At 49.5% G+C, this 23,236-nt stretch overlaps 1 protein-coding gene and 1 pseudogene across 1 annotated transcript in view; both read left to right on the top strand.

The window, feature by feature from the left end:
- LOC122680076 (apolipoprotein L3-like) overlaps positions 1-23,236 on the top strand; it is a 214,078-nt gene that overhangs the window by 14,370 nt on the left and 176,472 nt on the right. The gene's annotated exons all lie outside the window — the stretch shown is intronic.
- LOC122679978 lies at positions 9-3,646 on the top strand (annotated as a pseudogene).

Here is a 23,236-nt window from a genome sequence, read left to right as displayed (position 1 = left end):
GCAGACTCGCTGAGTGCCTCTGGGACATACTGAGCAGGGAAGAACTGCTTCTCCTGCTGACTGGATTCCTGAGGAAAATTGAGGCGAAGACTGGTTTGTCCAGGTAAGCTCCACAGGTGTATCGGTGTATCAGGAAGGTCACCCACACCCCGCGGCACCAGACTAGATTTCTCTTAGCAGGCACACCTCCTCCAAGCAGGACTCTGTGGTGGGGGTCGAGGATGTTCCTTCTCAGTATCTCATGAGGAATGTTTCCTCCATTCATTTGCTGGCATTGAACAACCTCAGGTTGAGAAAAGATGAAACCTGTAAGGAAGGGGCAGGTTATGTGACCTTGGACTAGTTACTGAGCTATTGTCTGCCTTGGTTTCATCATCTGTTCAGTTTTATTGTGAGGATACTGAGCTCTTGCATGCAATGATCTTCCCATAATGACTGATACAGAGTAGGTATTCAATCAATATTAACATTTAAAAAGATTGTTGGGAAGAGTTTTCTTTCTGATGATGAGAACCAAGCAGAATTTCCTATGGGGCAAGTCAGAAAATCCTGACGCCATCATTCGTATTACTCGGGCTTCTACCTAGATAAAGCCTTTCTAGTCCCCATCTTAGGAACTGTACCAACCCTGCAGGATCCTGCTGGCCCACAAAGCAGAGAGGCTGGAGAGGAACTGGGTGGAGCTGATGGGATCCTGGATCTAGCCCTGCCCAGCTCCTGGGTTCTGGGCTTATGTGTTAGAGTTTCAGATTTGCACGTGTCCAGTGGGAATAGTAATTCAATCTGATGGACTATGCTGATGGCCTCAGAGTGAACTGCAGGATCAGAGGTGGGGAACCAAGTGCAATCGTCTCATCCAAAGGATTCGGAAAGGCCTGTACCAGGGTCAGAGCCAGGGGTCATGGTGGAGCAGAAGGTCCAGGTTGGAGGACTAGGTACACAGCCTTGGGCAGCAGAACCAGGACTAGAGTGAGGAGAGTGGGCCCCAAGGACACAAAACTGAAGAGGCTGTGACCCTAGCAGAGGTCCCCTGAGTGAGAGAGGGGGACATTTCTTCCCTCCCTGACGGGATCCCCTCATGCTGGGCTAGAGGGCCCTGGGTGACCGTGTCTGCACACCCTGCCTGGGACCTGGGTTCTCAGTCCATCTGGGACCCTCTTCTAATCTACATGGAGTCCCCCTGACAGTGGAAGGCTGTGTGGCTCAGTGAGCCCTCCAGGGTCACAATGAGTGGCTGCGATTGTGTGTCATTTGAGGAATTCTGAGGAGCCTCATGCATCCCCACCAAAGAAGAAAATGCTTCCTCCACCAGATGTTCAAATGCAGGTCTCTTCAGGCTCAGCCATTCAGATGGGTGTTTCTTCAAGCCTCTTGAACCTTTAGAGGTTCCATAAAGTTGCACATGACCTTGGGGTGCAGGGTCATGAAGCTGTCACAAATTAACATGTGACACCTGTGAGGTCAGGGGTGCTGAGTGCTGGGTCAGGAGTCAGTGAGGTGGGCTGGAGAGTCCAAGAGGAAGCAGCAACACATCTCCTGATCTCCAAGCAGCTGGGGTCGTGAATGGACTCAGGGACCCTCTGCTGGGAAGTTCAAGGACACAAACCTTAGAAGACAGCAGATGGCAGACTAAAGGACTGTTAAGGTGCCTTCTAGTTCTGACCTTGGGCTTTTTTTTCCTTTCTACAAATTCTAAGTCATAGAGACAGCCAATGTTCAAAATGTGAGGGCACAGTGCCCAGGACTATGCTTTCATTTGAACCAATGGCAAATTTAGGGGATCCCCAAAACCCCCCTCAGGTTTGAGAATTCCCTATAGAACAGACAGGACTCACTGAGAGCCATCATGATCCCAGTGTATTACAGGAAGCCTGTGGGTTTCCATCAGCCACAGGGCAGAGTCTGGGTGGATTTCACACCCTAAGCTTCTATTGTCCCCAGGATGCATTACTGTTCTGGAGCTCGGTGAGTGGCAGGGCACAGGGAACACTGCCTGCCAGGGACACTCACCCGTTTAAAGACAAATTACCCTGACTTGTTGTCTCCAGCCCCTCCCAGAGGTCATACGAATGTCCTAGAGTCCAGCTCCTCCAGAGGCCCCATCACATGTCTCCTTGTCAGAATGAACAGTAGCCAAAAGGCCCAGGCAGACGAGGACACTCGTATCAGCCAGAATATTCTAGGGGCTTAGGGACCACTTCCCAGTAGCCAAGGGCAAAGATCAGGTTGACTCATCACCACACACTGAGGCCCTTGAATACAGGTTTTCTGCATTCTCTTCGTTTCTCTTCGTTTCTCTGTGGAGTTCCCACTCAACAACTCTTTCGAAGTGCTGGTGTTGACCTGCCTCTGAGAGGTATTTACCAAATACCTTTTTTTTTTTTTTTGGCTGAGCCACATGACTTGTGGGATCCTTGTTCCCTGACCAGGGACTGAGTCATGCCCGAGGCAGTAAGAGTGCAGAATCATAACCCCTGGACCACCAGGGAATTCCATCCAATCTCTCTCTTAAGTTACAAGTATCCTAAGGTGACTTTTGTTTATCTGTTAGAGGATTAAAGAAGTATATGGAACACCTACACGGTATAAAACCTATGTTTAATGTTGAAAGAGGAACATTTACTTTTGTAAATTTCTCTTCTAATGATTTATAGTACTACCTCTATATTTATGCAGAATGGACATTTTTGAACCTATTTTACAGACAAGCAAACGGCCTTTCTAAGCCCTTGACTTTCATGTTACAGGGAAGACATGAATGCACTACACGAATATCTGAATGAATTGAAGAGACTTGGCTGGGAAGGACCAAGAAATGCTCCCAAAAGAGCAGCTGGATAGGAAGAGGTTTCTGAAGAAGTTTCCTCGGGTGACTCAGCAGCTGGTGGAGCTCATAAGCAAGCTCCAGGAGCTTGCAGACAATGTAGACAAAGTCCACAGGGACTGTACCATCTCCAATGTGGTGACCCACAGCACTGGCACTTTATCTGGCGCCCTGACCATCCTTGGCCTGGCTCTGGCACCCATGACAGCCGGGGCCAGTATGGCACTCTCAGTCACTGGGATAGGGCTGGGAGCAGCAACTGCTGTGACCGCTGTGTCCACCAGCACCATGGAACATGTAAGTAGGTCATCAGCAGAAAAGAAAGCCAGTCAATTGATGTCAATTGCTGTCAAGAAATGGAAGGTGCTCCTAGAGGTACTCAAGAGCAATCCCCATGTTGTTGTCACAACAGAGAAATTGGCAAAAGCCGAGAAACACCTTGAAAGAAATATCCATGCCATAGATACAGGCAAAGCCAACCCTGACTCTGCAGCCAATGCAAACATCCTCGTGAACCCTGGATGAACAAGTCAGGAATCCTCAGCCCCAGCCATCCAGCAGGTAGAGGCAGCTTTCAAAGGCACGGCTTCGGCAGTTACCAAAGGAGCCCGAATCGTGGGTGCAGCCACTGCAGGTGTCTTCCTCCTGGTGGATGTGGGCTTCCTGGTGAAGGAGTCAATGCACCTGCACAATGGCGCAAAGACGGCATCAGCTGAAAACCTGCGGCAGCGGGTCAGGGAGCTGGAGAGGAAGCTGGAGGAGCTCACCCAGATCTATAAGCATCTGCAAGAGGACCCAACTCCACCACCCCCAGAGCAGTGAGGGTCCAGGGACACATTCAGGGTCAAGATGCAGAGGCACCTTGTTAGGGGAAAAAGGAGAGTGAGACAAAATTGCCGGAAATGAGTGTTAGGAAATTGTCATTTCTGCAGCTAAGCACAGGAGGGGAGGGGTGAATGTAGGTGAATGATGGGGAGAGAGGAGGAGCCTGGATTAAGGGAGGAAGCGGGACTAGAGAATGGGCGGGGGCCGAGGGAGAAACATCTTATTTTTTCATACTATGAACTTTTTGTTTTGTATTGAGGAACAGTTGATTAACAGTGGTGAGATAGTTTCAGGTGAACATGAAGGGACTCAGCCATACACACACATGTATCCATTCTCCCCCAGCTCCCTTCCCATCAGAAACCACTTACTTTGAACTAAAGAAGTCACTGGGGACAGAATAAAAGGAGAGGCAGGGGAACTAGCAACACGAGACCAGAAATACAGAAGTGTTGAAAATGGGAGATAGAGAGGTAGGATTGTTGGGATCCAGGAGAAGTAACAGGGGCTGCTCTATTGCCCTTCCCAGGGTTTGACGCCCCAGCAAGAAGAGTCTCCTCCTGGCGGTGGCCTCGAGCCCTACTTCCCCAACAACTCAGCTTTGATTCCAGCATTTTATCTCAATTAGGTTGTGACTTCTTTTGTCTGCTTGTTTCTTTAATTGAAGTAGAGTTGATTTACAATATTCTGTTAGTTCAGGTATACATCAAAGTGATTCAGTTATACATAATCTATGTGTATATCTCTATTCTTTTAAATTTTTTCATTACATATTATTATAAGATACTGAATATTATTCCCTGTGCTATACATAAAGTCCTTGTTTTTTTAATCTGTTTTATGTATGGTAGTGTGCATCTGTTAATCCCATACTCCTAGTTTACCCCTCTCTCCCTTTAGTAACAACAAGTTATGTTTTCTATGACTATGAGTCTGTTTGGTTTGTTCATAAATTCATTTGTACTCTTTTTTTTTTGGCCATGCCAAGCAGTTTGTGTGATCTGAGATCCCCAGTGTGGGATAAACGTGGCCATAGCAGCAAAACCACCAAATTCTAACCACTAGACCGCCAGGGAACCACCTAGACGATTTCTTAGATTCTCCATATAAGTGATATTATATGTCTGTCTTTTCTGCCTGACTTACTTCACTTAGTATGATCACCTCTAGATCCATACATGTTACTACAAAAGGCATTATTTCATGCTTTTTATGGCTAAGTAATAGTCCGTTGTTTGTATGTACCACATCGTCTTTATCCCTTCATCTATTGACAGACATTTAGGTTTTTTCCATGTTTTGGCTATTGTAAATAGTGCTGCTATGAACAAGGGGTGCATGTATCTTTTCAAATTGGAACTTTTTCTTTTCCAAATATATGCCCTGAAGTGGGGTCGCTGGATCACATGATAGCTCTATTTTTAGTTTTTAAGGAACTTCTTTACTGTTTTCCATAACAGCCACACCAATTTACATTCCCAGCAACAGTGTAGGAGGCTTGCCTTTTCTCCACATCATCTCCAATATTGATTGTCTGTAGACTTTTACTTGATGGCCCATCTGATTGGTAGGAGGTGATCCCTTATTGTGGTTTTGATTACCATACACATAGGATGAGATGGTTGGATGGCATCACTGACTCATGGAGATGACTCTGAATAGACTCTGAATAGACTCCGGGAGTTGGTGATGGCCTGGTGTGCTGTGGTCCATGGGGTCGCGAATGTCGGACAACATTGAGTGACTGAACTGAACTGAACTGAACTGAATAATTAGCAGTGTTCAGCCTCTTTACATATGCTGGCTAGCCATCTGTATATCTTCTTTGAAGAATGGTCTACATCGCACTTCAGGCAGTGACTTCTTGATGACAATGGTGGTGATGATGGTGGTGGCAGCGGCAGTGATGACAACACAGTGGATGGAGCATCTGACAAGTATCCAGGTGCCCTTTGAGTTCAGGGTGCACCAAGAGACCAGTGAAGTTCCCATGAAATTCCCAGTGTTGTGTAGGAACAGAGATTGATTTAGGAAGAAAAAGAAAGATGAAAGCAGAAGGCACCAACATATCAAGGAATTATGCAGTATGTCAAAGAGATCAACCAGCCTGGGGCCAGCAGATAAGGCCTCTCTGACCCTCAATTTCCTCCTCAGTTGGGGATGAAGCTGAACAAGGTATTCTAGAACCATCTGCCTCTCTCTACATTGTGTTCTACAGACTTTAGTTCAATAAATATGAGCTGATTCACTGAGGCTTCCTTGCATTGATTGATGAGCTCAGCTGGGCTCCGGATGCCTGACCTCCTTCCCCGAGAGCCTGTCTGCCAGTATCTCAGGGAGCGCATCCTCCATGGCTCCTCCTGCCTGCCCGCTGGGCTCCCATTCAGTCATTTCCCTTAGAACCTGGAGCTGCGCAGGCCACATGGGAAGCCCAGGGGAGCCCGTGTCGTCCGACTTGGGCTGAGCATGGGGATGTTCCTCCTCCAGCCCTGGGGACCAGGATGGACATGGGGCACCCAAGGGTGACTGAGAGAAGATGGCTTGTGTGCAGGTGTGAGGGGGGTCAGTTGTAAACAGAGGGGCAGAGAGTGACAGCACAGTCCTACCTAGGCTGCCTTCATGTTTCAGTAAGACTCCTGCAGGACCTTCCAGAACAGTCTTTTTGTATTTACCTTGGGGCACTGCCCTGCCTCACCTGTATACTCACCACTAGGAATAGCCTGTCTATAGCCCCACTAGGGCTAGAATGACTCTTAAGAATATTGAATTAGCCCTGCCTGCTTCCCCTCCTCCACGGCGGCCCATGACTCTGAGCACAGATGCTCAAAGCCTCCCTGCAGCCTAGCCTGCTGGAGCCTGTGGTTTCCCCAAGGGCAGAGCTGGACGCCAGGCTCACTCCATCCCCAGGAGCAGGACTGAGGGGCTCGGGAAGTGGGCAGGAAGGAGGGAAGGTCCATCCAAGGCCATATTCTGATCTGGTCACCCATCTGGGCTTGCACCTGCCTGGACCTTCTGAGGAGCCTTCATGGGATGCCTCAGGCTCCTCCTCTGCAGGGAGGAGAGGGAAGCATCTGGGTGTTGCTCTCAAGCCCACGGGCCTGCTCCACGGGACACCGACACTCTGTGTTTTCACCTGTGGAGCATGTGAGCACCACACAGGCTCCCACACCTGGAGCCCAGGGCAGGAAGCCAGAGACCTGGGACCCGGAAATGATCCCAAGATGTCTCCTAAGTCCCTCCCCATGTGCTGCAGTGCCTTCTCCACACTTCTGTCCAAACCTCCCTCGGAAGTCTGTCCTCAGTGCCTCTGACTCCCTCTCAGCCCCGTTTTCCTGAGGCTCCGACCGGTCCTCTCATTCCTTCCTGAAGATGTCAGCAGTCATGGTCATCACCTGCCTGACCTTCAGATATATGAGTTCATTCCTTCATCAGTTCTTCCTCAGTTCCTGGAGAATTCCCATCCTGCACAGACTTCTCTGGGCAGGTTTCAGGCACTGGGTACAGAACCATCAGCGTCCCCCCCATCTCCCGGAGCCCTTAGAGCTGGACCCCATTGAGCTCACTGTGCGGCTGATGCAACTCCACAGTGACGCGTGTCAGGTGAGAGCCCTGTGGTCTGAGCACAGAGACTGAGTCTGGCTGAGTGAGCGCAGAAGAGCGTGCACTGGGAGGGAAGAAGCCCAGGTCAGAGAATAGAAAGAAGTCCCCAACGTGCACAGTTCAGGGAGGACAGGAAGCAGGACAGGTCCCCCTCAGGATCCCACAGTCTGGCCCCTGAGGTCCCATGAGCAGGGGCTTAGGTCCAAACACCTGGAATCTCATTGTCAAGATCCCAGGAGAGAGAATAACTTGGGTCTGTGGACGGTATCCTTGGACTAATAGTTCAGGCTGAAGGATGAGGAAGATGAATAACAGGGACCCAAACCCTGGGGGAAAGTCTCAGGAAGAGATGCTCCAGATTTAGTGCTTCCTGGATGCACACGTGCCCTCTTCTCAGACCAACAGAAATGACTCTCCTCATGCTGTTCTGGGTCCAACCACCCCACACAGGACAGTAAGTGCTCCGCCCACTTCCCCAGCTGGAGACAAACACGAATCATTGCCACCTGCTGCATCTTGCAGTGATGTCAGGGAGGAAGGGCTCCAGGTCGATGCCAGTGCATCTCCTGCTCCGTTGGACTCCCTTCTCAGTGTTCTGCATGTGTATAATATATGTGCAGGCAAAAAGGAGGTGCAATAGAGACCCCAGCCTCCAGGAACATTGCTCCCCTGAGACCAGTCTTCACTGGGATCCCACTCCCTGTTCCTCTTTGATGCAGGGAAATTCACACCTGCAGAGCCTGGGCTGGGCCATCACCGTGTCAGCACCATCACCTGTGTCCTCGTTAGATCCTCACTGCCCCTCTGAGAGCAGGTGGTATCACTGCAGTGGAGAACAGGAGGAAGCTGGGCCCAGGGGCTAAGGGAGTGGCTGAGGCCCCTGCCTTGGAAGGGCCATCCTGGGTGGGCCCTCTGGGTGCCTTGAACCTCCTCCCTGATCCATGTTGAGCTGATTGGTCGGGAGAAGGCAGGGTGTCCTGTTCCTGGAGGAAGTGAATCAAGCATGTGGTGTTTCTGCAGCACAGCTCATCCTGGCCCAGGGCAGTGTACCCACCCCCCTGGGAGCCCAGCCCATGCAGCTGTCTGTCCCCACCTGCTGTCCTGTCCCACGTGGGTGAGACGGGCAGGGATGTGTGCTGTACCCATGTGCCTGCCACCCAGGACCTGCACGCCTCCGGGCAGAGCCTCTGCTGACAGTTTCATGTTTCTCTCATGCCTTGGTGCTGGGCATCTTTAAGATCCTGCTCCCACCTCTCAACAATGCCTGGAAGTTCATATTAACTTGTTCTTTTCCAAAAGGTCCTGTCCTGGACCTCATACCTCTGATGACAGCTGAGTCTGGGCAGAGCCCTCCCTCCAAAGATAGGGACATTGTTTTTGAAAGACAGCAGACGTGTTATGATCAACCATTCTTTAACCTGATAATTAAAGAAGCTGTATATTTCATTATGCAACTAACAGTTCAGATTCAGGAAATGGGGTAAAACCTAGAAAAGTAAAATCATTCCCCCAGTAAGATTATTGGACATCTCCCTACAGTGCAGCTATGTTTTTAGAAGCAAACCTCAAAAATTTTGTCATTTATTCTGTACATACTTTAGTTTATCCCTATATTTTAAAAAGGTCTTTGCCTGGTGACCAGACCCTAAAGAATCTGCCCGCAATGTGGGAGACCCGAGTTCATATCCCTTGGTCGGGAAGACTTCCTGGAGCAGGGAATGGCAACCCACTCCAGTACTCTTTCCTGGAGAACGTCATGGACAGAGGAGTCTGGAGAGCTACAGTCCAAGGCTTCACGAAGACTTGAACACAACTGAATGATTAACTCTTTGCAAATGTCTAAGTTTTCTCTGCCCATATTGTTGGAAGTTTAGGCTCTTGCAACTTCCTTCATTTTAAATAACACTGCAGTGAACATATTTGTGTGTGAAGTTTTCTCCTCATCTTTAAGGCTGTTTTTCTGGGACTGGGCCCTGCAGATGACATTGTTGGGGTAAAGGGAATGAGCACTTCAAGGCTCCCTGTGTTTGACACATCCCCCCGCCACCGCCACCCACCCCAGATGTCCCTGAGGCTGACTTTGCCACCGAGGCCTTGGCCAAGGCCACCTATGAGCGCGTGTTCCACGGGCTGGTCCTGTGCATCAACAAGGCTCTGGACAAGACCAAGAGGCAGGGCGTCTCGTTCACAGGGATCCTGGACATCGCTGGCTTCAAGATCTTTGATATGAGCTTCTCTCCCTTGAGCCCCCTCCTACCTCCCAAGCCTCTGGGGCTGCCTTTTCCAGACATCCCTGAACATCTGTGGGTGAGGGTTGGGGAATTGTAGGGAGTGTGGCACAGCCCCCTGGGTGAGGGTCACAGCTGTAGGCATTGTTGGCTTTGTTACTGCCAAAGTTATGGGCAGCGAGTGGAGAGCTGACTTCATACCACCTGGCACACAGCCTCCAGTGGCTGGATCCCAGGGCTTGGACCTAATTGAACAGGGGTGTCCTGAGCCTGTGGAGGTCCTGGCTTAGACGAAAGCTGGTTATTCTTGGCAAACTGTGTTGCTTGCACAGAGTGTCTAACAATTGGTTACACTCAGATGCTGGGTTACACCCAGTCTGGGCCCAGCCTCCTCAGCAATGACAGTTGTTAATGAGAGACTCGTCCTGTCACAGCGCTGCTCCCAAGCCACTTGTGGCCCTTGTGTGCCATCCTGCACCTGGCCCCACTTTCTTGGCTTCCCCTGCGTCGCTCCTTACTTTCCTAAGTATGTCGAAGCCCCTCTTGATTTTAAACTACCTGTTTAAAGAAACACACTTTCTCTAATTACCTAGGGTAATGCTACCGAAGCCCCGATGTCCGCTGCCACCTTTGTTAGAAATGAACGGGGAAAGAGATGCCAGCAGGTAAGATCCCTTCAGGGCCCAGGTTCTGTGTTTCTCTGCAAGTCTGACTCCTTACCTGGCCCACGCTGGCCCCCACGTGCCCCCTTCCTGGCGTCCCCTGACCCCGCTTTCCCTGCACCAAGAGAAGTCTGCCTGCAGAGCATCAAGACCGATCCAAGGCCTTGGCCTTTCTCTAGGACTCCGTGGTGGCTGGGGTGGCTTGTGGTCAGCGGCCAGCTCTCCTCTTCCAGAACAAGGCCCTGGAGCTTAAGAGCAACCTGTACCACAGGGGCCAGAGCAGGTCTTCTTTGGGAGCCGTGGTAGCCCATCTGGAGGAGGAGAGGGACCTGAAGATCACGGACGTCATCATCGGCTTCCAGGCCTGATGCAGGGGCTACCCGCCCGGGAAGTGAGTCCCGGGACGCCCACCACAGGCTCAGGGCCCCCAGCCGTCCTGTGGCGGAGGCCTGAGGAAGCAGGGCCTGGGCGCCCTCATACAGGCAGGTGTCCCCCGGGGAGGCCCACGTGACTCCCCCCACCACCCGCTTCCTGGATTTCTGCCTGAGGATTAAAGTGAGCAGGCGGGAGGGGTGACTGTGCTCAGATCTTCCCTGCAGGAAAAACCCCTGCCTCCCGCTGTCCCTCCCTGTGTCCCTTCTGTAGGAGTGACACCCAGAGCCGGCTGTCCCCAGAGGACCCCAAGCCCGGGGCGGAGGCGCCCTGGTGTCCCGGCGGCTCCTGTGGGGGAGGGGCGGACATGCGCAGGTCAGTGGGCGGGGCGGCTGCCCGTGAGCCCCTGACTCCTGTGTCTGGGCTCTGGGGCGTCTGTCCTGGCCTGAGTCCTGAGCCCTGGGAACAGGGTGTCAAGTGAATGTTTGCAGGACGTGAGCTGCTGACACTCTCCCACCAAACACAAGTCCCTGCGTTGCTGGAACAAAGCGCCCACCTGTGCCCTCCTCTCAGCACCCTTACCTGCAAAACACATCAGATACATAATAGTTGGCTTTAAGACCAAACTATGAAGAATCCCAGGGACAGAGGAGCCTGGGAGGTGAGACAGGTGAGGTCACGGAGGGCTTCTCAGAGGAGGTGATGCCAGATTTGGGCTTTGCAGAAAGCATTTCTCCCAGTTGGATGCAGTATCTCTGGCAGAAGAACCTAGAAGTGTGAGCGAATCCTAGAAGCTACCTGGACGTGGCCCTCAGCAGCAGAGTATGACCAGTATGCACTGAGCAACTGGTCTGCTCTAGAACTGCACCACATGCTAGAGGCACGAAGGTGAATGAGGCAGGCAGGCTGGTGAGTGTGGGGTTGAAGGGGTAAGAAGATGGAAATGGGTGGGCAGTGATTTGCCGAGGGACTCACAGTGTGATGTTGGCAGGTCTTCCTTCATGGAGCTGAGACGGAGTGGACTGTGTCAAGAAGGTTGTGGAATGTCAGGACTGGGCTTCTTTCTCTAAGGGGGTCAGCCGGAGGTGGAAATAGTCCCAGGGCGGGGCCTGGTGGGCAGGGTGTTTGTTTGACGTGAACCACTCAGAAGTGACAGCTTTGTTTTCAGTTTTGCTTCCCAAAGTATATCTGGGCACAGAGGGTGTGTGTGGTCATTGCAGAGATGCACAGCTGGCGGCTGCATCTGCACAGCTGAGAACATCTGGATCTTGTTGACACTCAGCCAGAGGAAGACGCCTGGGTAGGCAGCGGGGAGGGACCCTGCTGATAACCCCGTCCTCTGGATGAATGTCTGAGAAAGGATGATGTCACTAGTTGACAGAAGGGAACTGGAAGCTCAGAGAGGTGAGGTCATGGCCGCGACAGCAGGTGAAGCAGGGGCAGAGCCTGGATGTGGAGGCAGGTGTGTCTGAGGGCTTCCTCCCAGCCGAGGGCCCCTGAACAGAGCAGAGGGAGGGCGGCACCCGTCCCGGTGGGCTCAGCTCAGCACGTGGACCCCTGAGACGTGAGCGGTGAGCCCAGGAGGAAGGGGGGTGTTGGGGGTGCTTAGTACTTTGGGAAACTGGAGGAAGCAGAGCGGGTGGAGGAGGACAGGGGAGTCAGAGCCTCACCTCCTATGGCCTGACCTTGAAGCTGCCCCCAGGGAGCTAGGCTGGGGCTGATGGGGGAAAGGGGAGTTGTTTGAGTTACAAGGAATCAAGGTTTGTTGAAAAAACCCTGCCTCTGAGTGCCAGGCTCAGTGACAAACCCTGGGGGAGACTGACGACTGGAGATGGTAGGAAACCAAGCAGAGAGTCGAAGGGCATTGGCTTCCTGTGTTAGCCCAGCCCTCAGCTCAGGATGTTGTTGATGGCTGGTCGTGTGTGGGGAAGATGGCCCTGCTGGACGAAGTGAGAAGGGCTCACTGCACAAGGTCCACATGCAATCCCGGTGTGGCAATATTAAGAGAAAAAGCCAAACTCTACAGACATCAGTATAACGGGAGGGACATGAGCTTAGATCTATGTTTTTTACTGGCAGAGAGAACCCTATAAACTTTGGGTTATTAAAACCATGTTTCCACCCCTCCCTCATACCCATGTCCAAAGGCCTGGTCTTGGCCTCCTCTCTGCCCACAGAGAGCTGTGTGACCCTGGGCAAGCTACCTCCTGGGAAATTGGTTGTTCTATTCGCTTACTAAGGTTTTAAAAGCTGATTTCCATTTTTTCCTGTGGGTGAGGATGTTTTTTCTGACCTGATTTATGGGATCCTTGGCAATTTTAATTTCCAAGAGTCCAGTAGGTCAGATTTCCTTTATATCTTGTGGAATGTGTGTATTTAGAAAGGTTTCCTCAAATCAATGTTATTTTTAATGCTTCCCTCAGTCCCTTCAGTTTTTTTCTCTCTGGCTTACGTTGGATCCTTTTGAATGATTGATTGATTAGGACCTTTAGTTTCTTCTCCACCTCTTCTCCATTCTCTTCCTCTTTCTCCCCCATCTACCCTCCCTCCCTTTCTAACTTTCACAGGGGACCTGGGCTTGTGCTGTGTCATCGAGAAGCTGATTGATTCAAGTCCCCAGAAGGGGTCCACCCCTCATATTTTGGCCAGGCTGTGCCCAGGAGGGTGGAGGGTGCCCAGAGACCCTGGACAGGAGGAGCAACAGAGAACAGACAGGGCCCCTGATGATGTGGGTAGGGTTCTCAGACCTGGGGAAACTGAGCAATAAGAGAACCATGACCAGGAAAGTGTGACCTTTAAGAGGAGCTGGAGAGGAACTGGAGGAATGTGGCAGAGGGAGGCTTGGAGCTGGGCCTCCAGGGACAAGTAACCCGTCACATAGTGAGGCCAGTGGGGAAACACATTTCCTGGGGAGGGGCAGCCTGTGCCAAGTGAGGAGTCAGTCTCCTGCAGCAGGCCCTGTGGAGACAGAGAGTGTGAGGAAGACAGGAGCTGGGGCAGTCGGGAGGGTCTGGGTGCTAGGCGAGGGACTTTCTTAACTCCCCTTTCCCTTCCCAGGGAGCATGGCTGCAGGCACATGAGGGAGATTGTTGGGGAGAATCTGTCTGCCCATGAGGAGGGGAGGGATGCATGACTGGCCATGCAGCTGGGCAGGGACAGGCTTCTCCATAGTCCTCCCCTCTCCCACCAACAGCCTTTCCAGAAAAGGACCAATCAGAACTAACAGAGGAGGATGTCCTGGACAGGAATCCAGCAGAGGAAGCACTGACCAAGTCCACACCCAGCTGAGGCCCCAGACAAGGGTCAGGACCAACCAAGAATGGGAGGGAAGGACAGAAGGATGAGGTCGAGTGTTCAGATGCATTTACAAATTTTGGCATCATCCAGGATCCAGCCCTTTCTGCCCAAGCCCTCCTCTTCTCTCTGCCTTGGCTCTTGGTTCCCGTGTTTCATGATGTCAATCGGCTGCACCGGCTCCCGGGTCATGCAGCTTCCAGGCGGGGCGGGCGGCTCGGGACCAGCCAGCTGTCCTCTCGCACCTGCTTCAAGGTAGACCTGCCCGCGCGCGAGTTCTCTCCCATCCACACACTCAGTGCCTCCAGCCCCACCACCAGGCACACTCCCTAATGAACAAGCTGATGGTACTCTTCCTGCGGGACAGCCCCAGGCATCACAGAGAGAAGGTGATAGAACGATTCTCGGATGGGGGCTCAGGGGAGGGGTTTGGGGGGAGGCTCTAAGGAAATGGGGGCTTCCCTGATAGCTCAGTTGGTAAAGAATCTGCCTGCAATGCAGGAGACCCCAGTTTGATTCCTGGGTCGGAAGATCCACTGAAGTAGGTAAAGGCCACCCACCACAGTATTCTGGCCTAGAGAATTCCATGGACCCTATAGTCCATGGGGCCGCAAAGAGTTGGACATGACTGAGAGACTTTCACTCACTCAGTAAGGAAATGGGTCCACTCTAGATCAGGTGACATGGAAAATGAGGGGCCCTCCTATCAGTGGGGGTCTCAGTAACTCACCTATGGAGGGGGGAGACCAGAGTGAGCATTAAGGTGTAACTGGTAACGAAGGAGCAGTCATGCTTCTCACCCAAGGGAGGGGGCGAGGTGTGGGTGAGGGCGCAGTGATGGGTGTTTGCTGTCTCCTTTGCTCCTGCTGTCAGGGTGACCCTGAGTGAGGCTGGAGTTCTGTGAGCGCCTTTACATCCAATGGGAGAAGAGCATCGCCCTGTTGTGATACCAGGCCAGCCTTGGGACGTCGGGGGTATTCTTTCCTTCTCAGTCCTTTATAATGGTCACATAAATAGACAGAAGGGAATATACCCATAGATTTTAAGACTCCTCTTATTATTAAATTCAATTAACAATGAACTATTTCCCACTACACTTACTCCTCTTTGCAGCATAGCTACATTTTGTAAGCTTTGTGTCTCCCTTCTTAGCCACACTTGATATAAACTCTTCTCATTGAATTATTATGAACTCTTGGCCTTTCTTAGACTCAACTTGGCCCAATGAAACATGATCATAGTATCCACTTTCCATCGTCAGCAGCATTATTGTATATGAGTTCTGTTAAAGTTGCTCAGTTGGGTCCGACTCTTTGTGATATCATGGACCGTCAGGAGCCTGGCTCCTCTGTCCAGGGAATTCTCTAGATCAGAATACTGGAGTGGGGAACCATTCCTTCTCCAGGGGATCGTCCCAGGGCTTGCACCCAGGTCTCTCACATTGCAAGCATATTCTTTACCATCTGAGCCACCAGGGAAGCTCATTTTATGTGGGTGCCCCTTCTAAATGCGGCTCTGAACATTTCCAAGAGAATCTTTGCCTTTGGGGGTGTATAGATGCCAACCTGTGGATATAGATGCCGACCTGTGGAACTGACCTCCCCTTCATGGAGTCTTGCTTCCTTTGCGTGGACAGAAGCCCATGGGTGCACAGGTTTGTGGGCAAGGTGCTGCTGGACGATGTATCTGTTTAAGGCCACAGTTCACTGTGATTATCCTGGGTTACGTGTATTATCATCCTTCCTTTTCCTAGAGAACTTGGCTTCATCATCACAAACATGCCTCCTAAACTGACAGTTGTCACATCAGGTATCAAGCTTATTTCCAATTGTCTCTTAATCCAATTACTTCCACCAATTTTATGTGGTGGCACCTGAAATCAACCCAGTCTTATGGGTTACTAACCACTATGAAGTGACTTCTGCTTTTATAAAATTAAAAAAATCCAAAATACTAAATGCATATGTTTAAAACAAATCAGTTTATACAGAGGGTTCTGCACAGCCCTTCGTAGTAAAAAGCATTTTGGGTTGTTTGCTTTTTCTTTAGGTAATTCAGTAATATCCTTAGATAATTTCCTTGCCTACAGGGTCATTGAGAGAACTAAAAATAAGTGAATGCTTGAGAAGAACTTAGAATGCTGCCTAGTGCAAAGTGGGGAGGCGTCAGCCACAATAGCTAATAAATATTAAGTACCATATTTTTCTTTTCCTAATTTAAAAAGTTGGATACTATTAACTTACTTCTTACCAGGGAAAATAATGATTTCAGTTATTTTTGTACCTTTTCTTATATCCTCCCCCGTCTTCTCCTACTATCATTATATCACTCATCTTACATCTTCTATTAGAAAACTTTGTGGTTATATGCACTTTATTTGTGCCATTCTTTCTTAGGCCCTCAGGTTCAACTGGTGTTTCTTGATTCTACACTTTGTAAAATGACACTATTTCTCTTTCACCCTCCAATGCTTCAGTTCCCCACTTCTAGAAGTGTGATTTAATATTTATATTGATTGACAGCAAATAAGTTTAGTTCTCATATTTAAATGGTTTGTTCTAAAAGTTAAAAGTCAAAGAAGACAATTTCCATTTTTGTGATGTTTTAAATATTTTCTCTGGAGTAACTTGTATTAATACTCTGCGTTTGCACATACATTTTGGCATAGCTTTAGTTTTTCCTGATGTTTTGAGTTGTCTTTGTTTTCACCCCTTGCACTATCTTCAAATTTCCTCCATTTCTTTGCACCTGTGCCTCATATGATACTGAGTCCCCTGTCCCCACAGACTCTGGACTTCTCACCCCATTCTGAACTGGTTTCTCTCTAGATCTGCTGTGTGCCCAGCTGTGATCTATGGATTCCCTTCTCTCTGGGTTGATGTTCCTGATTCCTGGATCACATTCAGGAATCTTTCTTTCTCTTGGTTATCCTTCACATCATCTGCCCGCCCCTCCCCCAACACACACATCTTTTCTTTCCCTCTGCACCTCACTCTCAAGTAACTTTCTAAGGAATGATTGTGAATAGCAACTTTTCTGTTCTCCATTTAGCTCCATTTCTTCTGTAATTTTTTAAAAAATTTCTGGAAGCTTTTTTTGACCTTCTTTTCCAATCTTTCTTCAGACTTATTTTGTAAACACTTATTAAGTCCCAAGATTTATTTGTCTGTTTCATTTTTCCCCAAATCTCAGTGCATCTTCTCATTTTATGAATAAAAGTCCTTTCTAATCTAATTAATGACCTGGATTCAAGTTTTAAACTTCTTCTCTTCCTTCAAAGTTGTCCATCCATCTCTTCTGATGTCATTTCTCATCTGTTTATCTTAGTCACCCTTTCCCCCACTGTCATCGTTTCCATGTATCTGACCCTGGATGACCCATTCATATTTAACAGGGAGTAAAGTTGACTGGTAAGCTTCCCTCTAGAGTGCTTGCCTGAGGACCCCTAAATTCCAGAATACAGAAATGTTTTTTCTGGGGTATCTGAATCAAGGTTTCCCTCCCTCTGGTGTGGATTTGCGTGAATATGTGACAGGATGTGGATTGCTGAGACTGTCCCCTACTCTCTCCTTCTGTGTCACTCTCATGTTGCTCTAAGCAAGCATCCCTCTTGCCTGTGCACCTTCTCCCCATCTCTTCCCTCCACTCCTCTTTATTCAGCAGTCACTTCTTCATCCAGTCAGTCTTCAAACTATTGCTGAAGACTCTGGGCTCCTGTTGCCCACATTCCTGGCTTTATATTAGCAGCAGAGTACCAAGACGTGAGGTGTGGGCTCTTGAGCCCAGTAAGTGGGTTGAAACCTAGTGTGCCATGGACAAGATTTTTGACCTGGGGCAAGTCACATAACATCTATGAAAAAAAGAAAGGAGTAGGGGTACATATCTCAAGGGTTACTGCAATAATCCAAATTATATTTGGTAAAGTCTTAGATCAACTATCAGTACAGAGCAAAGACCACAAGCACAAAGACTCCTCCTATCGGTAGCCATTATTATACCTGTAAGCATGTTTACTATCATTTCAGTCAGGTCTCAGGAGAAGTAGTTGATAAATGCACCTTTGTCTTCTTAAAATACTGCTGAAGGTAATCAACATTTTCTTTCTTTCATCACCTACCAAGGCAACATAATCCCAAACAGAATTAAAAAATTCTTTCCCTATAAAGATCTGTTTTAAAATAGAGACTCTGAGGATTGGCAAGATTAAAAGAATCGACAGTCTCATATATGAATATAACAGTAATAAATTGGTGCATTTTTTTGGCACAAGAGAGCGACTCTAGGTATGAAAACATTTAGAATGTTTAGAGCCCTGACGAAATCACTCAACTTCCAGAACCAGCTTAAGGACACGGTATCAAGTACAGGCAAAGTTTCATACAGGAAGAGTGTTCTTTACACTATTATTTACACAAATAATTAGAAACAACCTAAAGTACAACAGTCAGGGGAGGACAGCAGAGAGGACTGGGCAACATCCAGGTCCTCAGCAGCCCAGGGCAGGGCTGCAGGGATGGGGCTTGTGGGATAAAGGCTCCTGCAGAAGCAAGGAGGATGTGGGCTGTGGGAGCTGCAGCTCCAGAAACTTTATTGAGGCAGAGACTCAAGCACAGGGAGCAAGACATCATTTTGGAATAAAAAGAGTCATTTACCAATTAACATATATCCCCAAGTAAGTATTTCTGTATATTGTTGAGAGTACCACATAGTTATCATTAACATGCTATTTGAATCAGAAAGACTTGGATTCAAGTCCAGGCTCTGGCACCAGCATGAAATCTTGGGCTGACCTATGTTTAGGTGAGTTTCAGGAGCCTGCACATCATAGACACTGAATCAATATTATTTATTACCAATTAGTGGCACAGGTGTCCCAACCTCCCAAATTTCCAGAGTATTCCTTTCTATGTTCCTTTCTATGTGTTCTTCTGTCTCTGGTTTTATTGCTCCTATAACTTCACAGATGGCTGTCTCCTATCTGATTACCTTCTCCCTGGGCCCCAACAGGAGAGCAGGACTCTGACTCAGCTTGGAAGGGGCTTTGGAGGTGAGTGACTTTTCTTAACTAACAGGCAGCAGAGCCCAGGGGACAGAGAAACACAGAGGGTTAAGTCCCTGGTGGCACCCAGGCCGTTCCCCTGGGAACCCACCAGAGACCTCCCCCCTCGCTGCTCCCTGCAGCCCCTGCTCACGCGTGATCTAGCCCACAATCTGTTTTCTCTTCCCCAAGGGGGAAGCCACACTTCCTTCCAGCCTGACTTGGATGGGTGAGCCGAAGCGACATCTCCGAGACGCTGCTGCTGCCACCATGAGCTCAATAGATCTCTTGTACTGCTCAGATAGTCAGCTATCTCTTGTCTGGCTGGTTTCCACTTGTGATCCAGAATTGAGGGTGGTGCCTCCAGGCTGAGACAACCCACAAAGGAATAAAAAACCAAGAAGGGGTTGGCTAAGCATTCTGGAGCCCTCCAGAGAGGCCAGGGGAGCCCCCCACATTCAGGGTCCTATCCATACAGCCTCAATCCCAAACCCATCCTCAGGGCACCACAGCATGGCGCCTACTTCCTCCCCCACTGCCATCCAGCAAGGGACTCAGAAGTGAGGCCAAGACAGCCCATGGTGAGGGGGCCAGCTGATGGGGATCCCCAAGGTCAGGCGGGAGAGGGAGAAGAGGTCCCCCAACATCTCTGGAGCTTCTCCTGCCCTCTCCCTTGCTCCAAGCCTCCTTCTGCTCCCAGACCCTGGGGTGTCACCAAGAGGCTGTTTCCTCCAGTTCTCGCCCTGCAACCCCCTCCACCTCAGCCACTCCGCAAGGGTCAGGGGACCCAGAACTGAGCTCAGGTCTGGACTGTGCCACCTCAGTCCTCAGGGAGGGGTGGTCAGAGCTTCAGCATAAGAATTGGGGAAGAGGGGACACACATGTCCCCACCCATAACACCAGGGACCTTTGGTCAGGAAGATGGACCTTCAACACATTCTCAGTTCAGTTCAGTTCAATCACTCGGTCGTGTCCAACTCTTTGCAACCCATGGACTGCAGCACGCCAGGCCTTCCTGTCCATCACCAACTCACAGAGTTTACTCAAACTCATGTCCATTGAGTTGGTGACGCCGTCCAACCATCTCTTCCTTTGTTTTCTCCTTCTCCTCCCACCTTCAATCTTTCCCAGCATTAGGGTCTTTTTAAATGAGTCAGTTCTCCGCATCAGGTGGCCAAAGGACTGGAGTTTCAGCTTCAGCATCAGACCTTCCAATGAATATTCAGGACTGATTTCCTTTAGGATGGACTGGTTGGATCTCCTTGCTGTCCAAGGGACTCTCAAGAGTCCTCTCCAATACCACAGTCCAAAAGCATCAATTCTTCAGTGCTCAGCTTTCTTTATAGTCCAACTCTCACATCCATACATGACTACTGGAAAAACCATAGCTTTGACTAGACAGATCTTTGTTGGCAAAGTAATGTCTCTGCTTTTTAATATGCTGTCTAGTTTGGTCATAACTTTTCTTCCAAGGAGCAAACTACTCAACACCATTTACATTCCACCACAATTTCTTCTAATTTTATTCTTTTTTTTTTCCACCTAGAGAGTGAAACTGTTTTCCGAGTAGTCGTTGAGCATTCCCACATCACACAAAAGAAACTGAAGTTCCTACTCCAAAACTGGGAGAGATTTGTGGCTAAGGACAATTTACCCAGGTAACCAGGAGTGTCACTCAGCTCCCTCTGCCCCAGGCTAGGTTCCTCCTGACAGGCACACCTCCTCCAGGCAGCACCCTATAACTAGAGTCAAGGATGTTCGTTCTCAAGATCCCAATAGCAGTGTTTCCTGTTTCCTTCATGTTGTTTGCTGGCGGTGAACGGCCTCGGGTTGAGAAGAGATGAAACCTGCTACAGGGTCAGGTTATGTGACCTTGGACATGTTACTGAACTACTCTCGGCCTTAGTTTCTTCATCTGTTCAGTTTTATTGTGAAGACACTGAGATCATGCATGCAAAGTGCTTTGCATGATGGCTGACACAGAGTAGGTGCTCAATTAATATTAACTTTGAAAAAACTTCTTGGGAAGAGATAGGTACCAAGGATCTTTTTCCTAGAGATGAGGACAAAGCAGAGCTCACTTTCAAACAAGTCAGTAAATCCTGCCAACATCCTTTTGTGCACCTGGGGATTCTGACTAGGGCCCTTTCCTTCCCCATCGTAGGAACTGTACCAACCTTACAAGATCCAACTGGCCTAAAGTAGAGAGGCTGGAGAGGAACTGGGTGGAGCTGGTGGGGTCCTGGCTCTAGCCCTGCCCAGCTCTGGGGCTCTGGGCTTATGTCTTGGAGTCTCAGATCTGTCCTGTGTCCAGTGGAAATAGCAATTCAATCTGATGGTCTCTGGTGATGGCCTCAGAGTGAAATGCAGGTCAGAAGTAGGGAAGCAAATACAATCATCTCTTGCAAAGGCCCAGGGAGGCCTGGACCAGGGTCAGACCCAGGGGTCAGGGTGGAGCAGAGGGTCCAGGTTGGAGGACAAGTAGACAGGCTTGGGCAACAGGACGAGGACTAGAGTGAGGAGAGTGGGCCCCGAGGACACAGGACTGAAGGGGCTGTGACTCTAACAGAGGTTCCAGAAGTGGGAGGGAGGATATTTCTTTCTTCCCTGATGGGATCCCCTCATGCTGGGCTAGAGGGCCCTGGGTGAACATGTCCTCCACACCCTGCCTGGGACCTGGGTTCTCACTCCATCTGGGACCATCTTCTAGTCTACGTGGGGCGGCCCTGACAGTGGGAAAGCAGTACGGCTCAGTGAGCCCTCCAGGCCCACAGTGAGTGGCTGCGATTGTATGTCATTTGAGGGATTCTGAGGAGCCTCACGCATCCTCACCCAAGAGGAAAACACTTCCTCCACCGGCTGTGCAAGTGCCGGTCTCTTCAGGATTAACAAATCCAATGGATGTTTCCTCAAGTCTCTTGAGTCTTGGAGAGGGTGTATAAAGTTGCACATGGCCTTGGGGTGCGGGCCTATTTACCAGCTAACATGTAACATATGAGAGGTCAAGGATGCTGGGTGATGGGTCAGGAGTCCGTGAGGTGAGCTGGAGAGTCCAAGGGAACCAGGGCTCACAGCTCATCTCCTGCTTCCCTGTCAGCTGGGGAAGTGGATGGACCCAGTGACTTTTCAATGGAAAGATCAAGGGCACAAGCCTTGAAAGACATCAGATGCCAGGCAAAATGATCTTGAAGGTGCCTTCTACCTCTGACTTTTGGTGGGTTTTTTTCCCTAAGTATGCAGAGTTAGGCAACCTGCTAAATCTGAGGGCACAGTCCCCAGGACTGTCCTTACATTTAACACCAGTAGCAAGTATGGGGGTTCCCATAATCACCGTCAAGTTTGAAATTCCCTAGAAGAATTCTCAGAGCTTACTGAAGATATCGTCATCCTGGTTATGGTTTATTACAGGAAAGGATGCAGTTTCAGCCACAAGGCAAAGTCTGGGCGGGTTTCACACACAAAGCTTCCATTGTCCCCAGGATGCTTTCCAGCCTTGGAATCAGTGTGCGGCAGGACACACAGAGCACTCTCTGCCAGGGAATCTCACCCACTTAAAAACAAATTATCCTAACTTGTGGTCTCCAGCTCCTCCCGGCAGTCAGAATTGATACCACATGACCCAGAGGCCCCAATCGCGAATGTCACCTTTTCTGTTTGTCCAGTGGCCAAAGGCCCGAGCAGATGAGGACAGTCCTATCAGCCAGAATATTCTAGAGGCTTAGAGACCACTTCCCAGAATCAAGGGCTAAGAGTAGATTTCCTCACTACACACTAAGGTCCACGAATGAAGGGTTTTCTGCTCCAATCAAACTTTTCTTTGTTTCTCTGTGGAGTTCCCACCCTACCAACTCCTGGCAAGTGATGGTTTTGCCTCTCCCAAGTGTCTACCAAATACCTACTTTAATTGAATTCTAATATAACCTTTGCTTATTTTTTCCACCATTGAATAACTATATGGAGCACCTACAATGTCCAAATATGCACTTAATGTAAAAAGAAACACTTATAAACATTTAATTAAACAATTTCTGTAATTTATGCAGAATAGATCTTGTCCAGCCTATTTTTACAAAGAAATTGTCTTAATTCCTTGACATTCATTATTACAGGGAGGAGGCAAAGGCACTACATGAATATCTGAACAGGCTGAATACAAACTTGAGTGGAAAGGACCCAGACACACTCCAACAAGACCAGCTGGACAGAAAGAAGATTTTGGAGGAGTTTCCTGTGATGGAACAAGACCTGGAGAAAGACACAGAAAAGCTCCATGTTTTTGCAGACAAAGTTGGCAAGGTACACAAGGACTGCACGATTTCCAAGGTGGTGGCCCACTCCACTGGCACTGTGTCTGGCATCCTCAGCATCCTTCACCTGGCTCTGGCACCTCTGA

This window comes from Cervus elaphus, chromosome 22, assembly GCF_910594005.1.
Source record: "Cervus elaphus chromosome 22, mCerEla1.1, whole genome shotgun sequence".
NCBI lineage: Eukaryota > Metazoa > Chordata > Mammalia > Artiodactyla > Cervidae > Cervus > Cervus elaphus.
The sequence above is the reverse complement of the archived record's forward strand: the minus strand, read 5'-3'. Positions and strand labels throughout refer to the sequence as shown.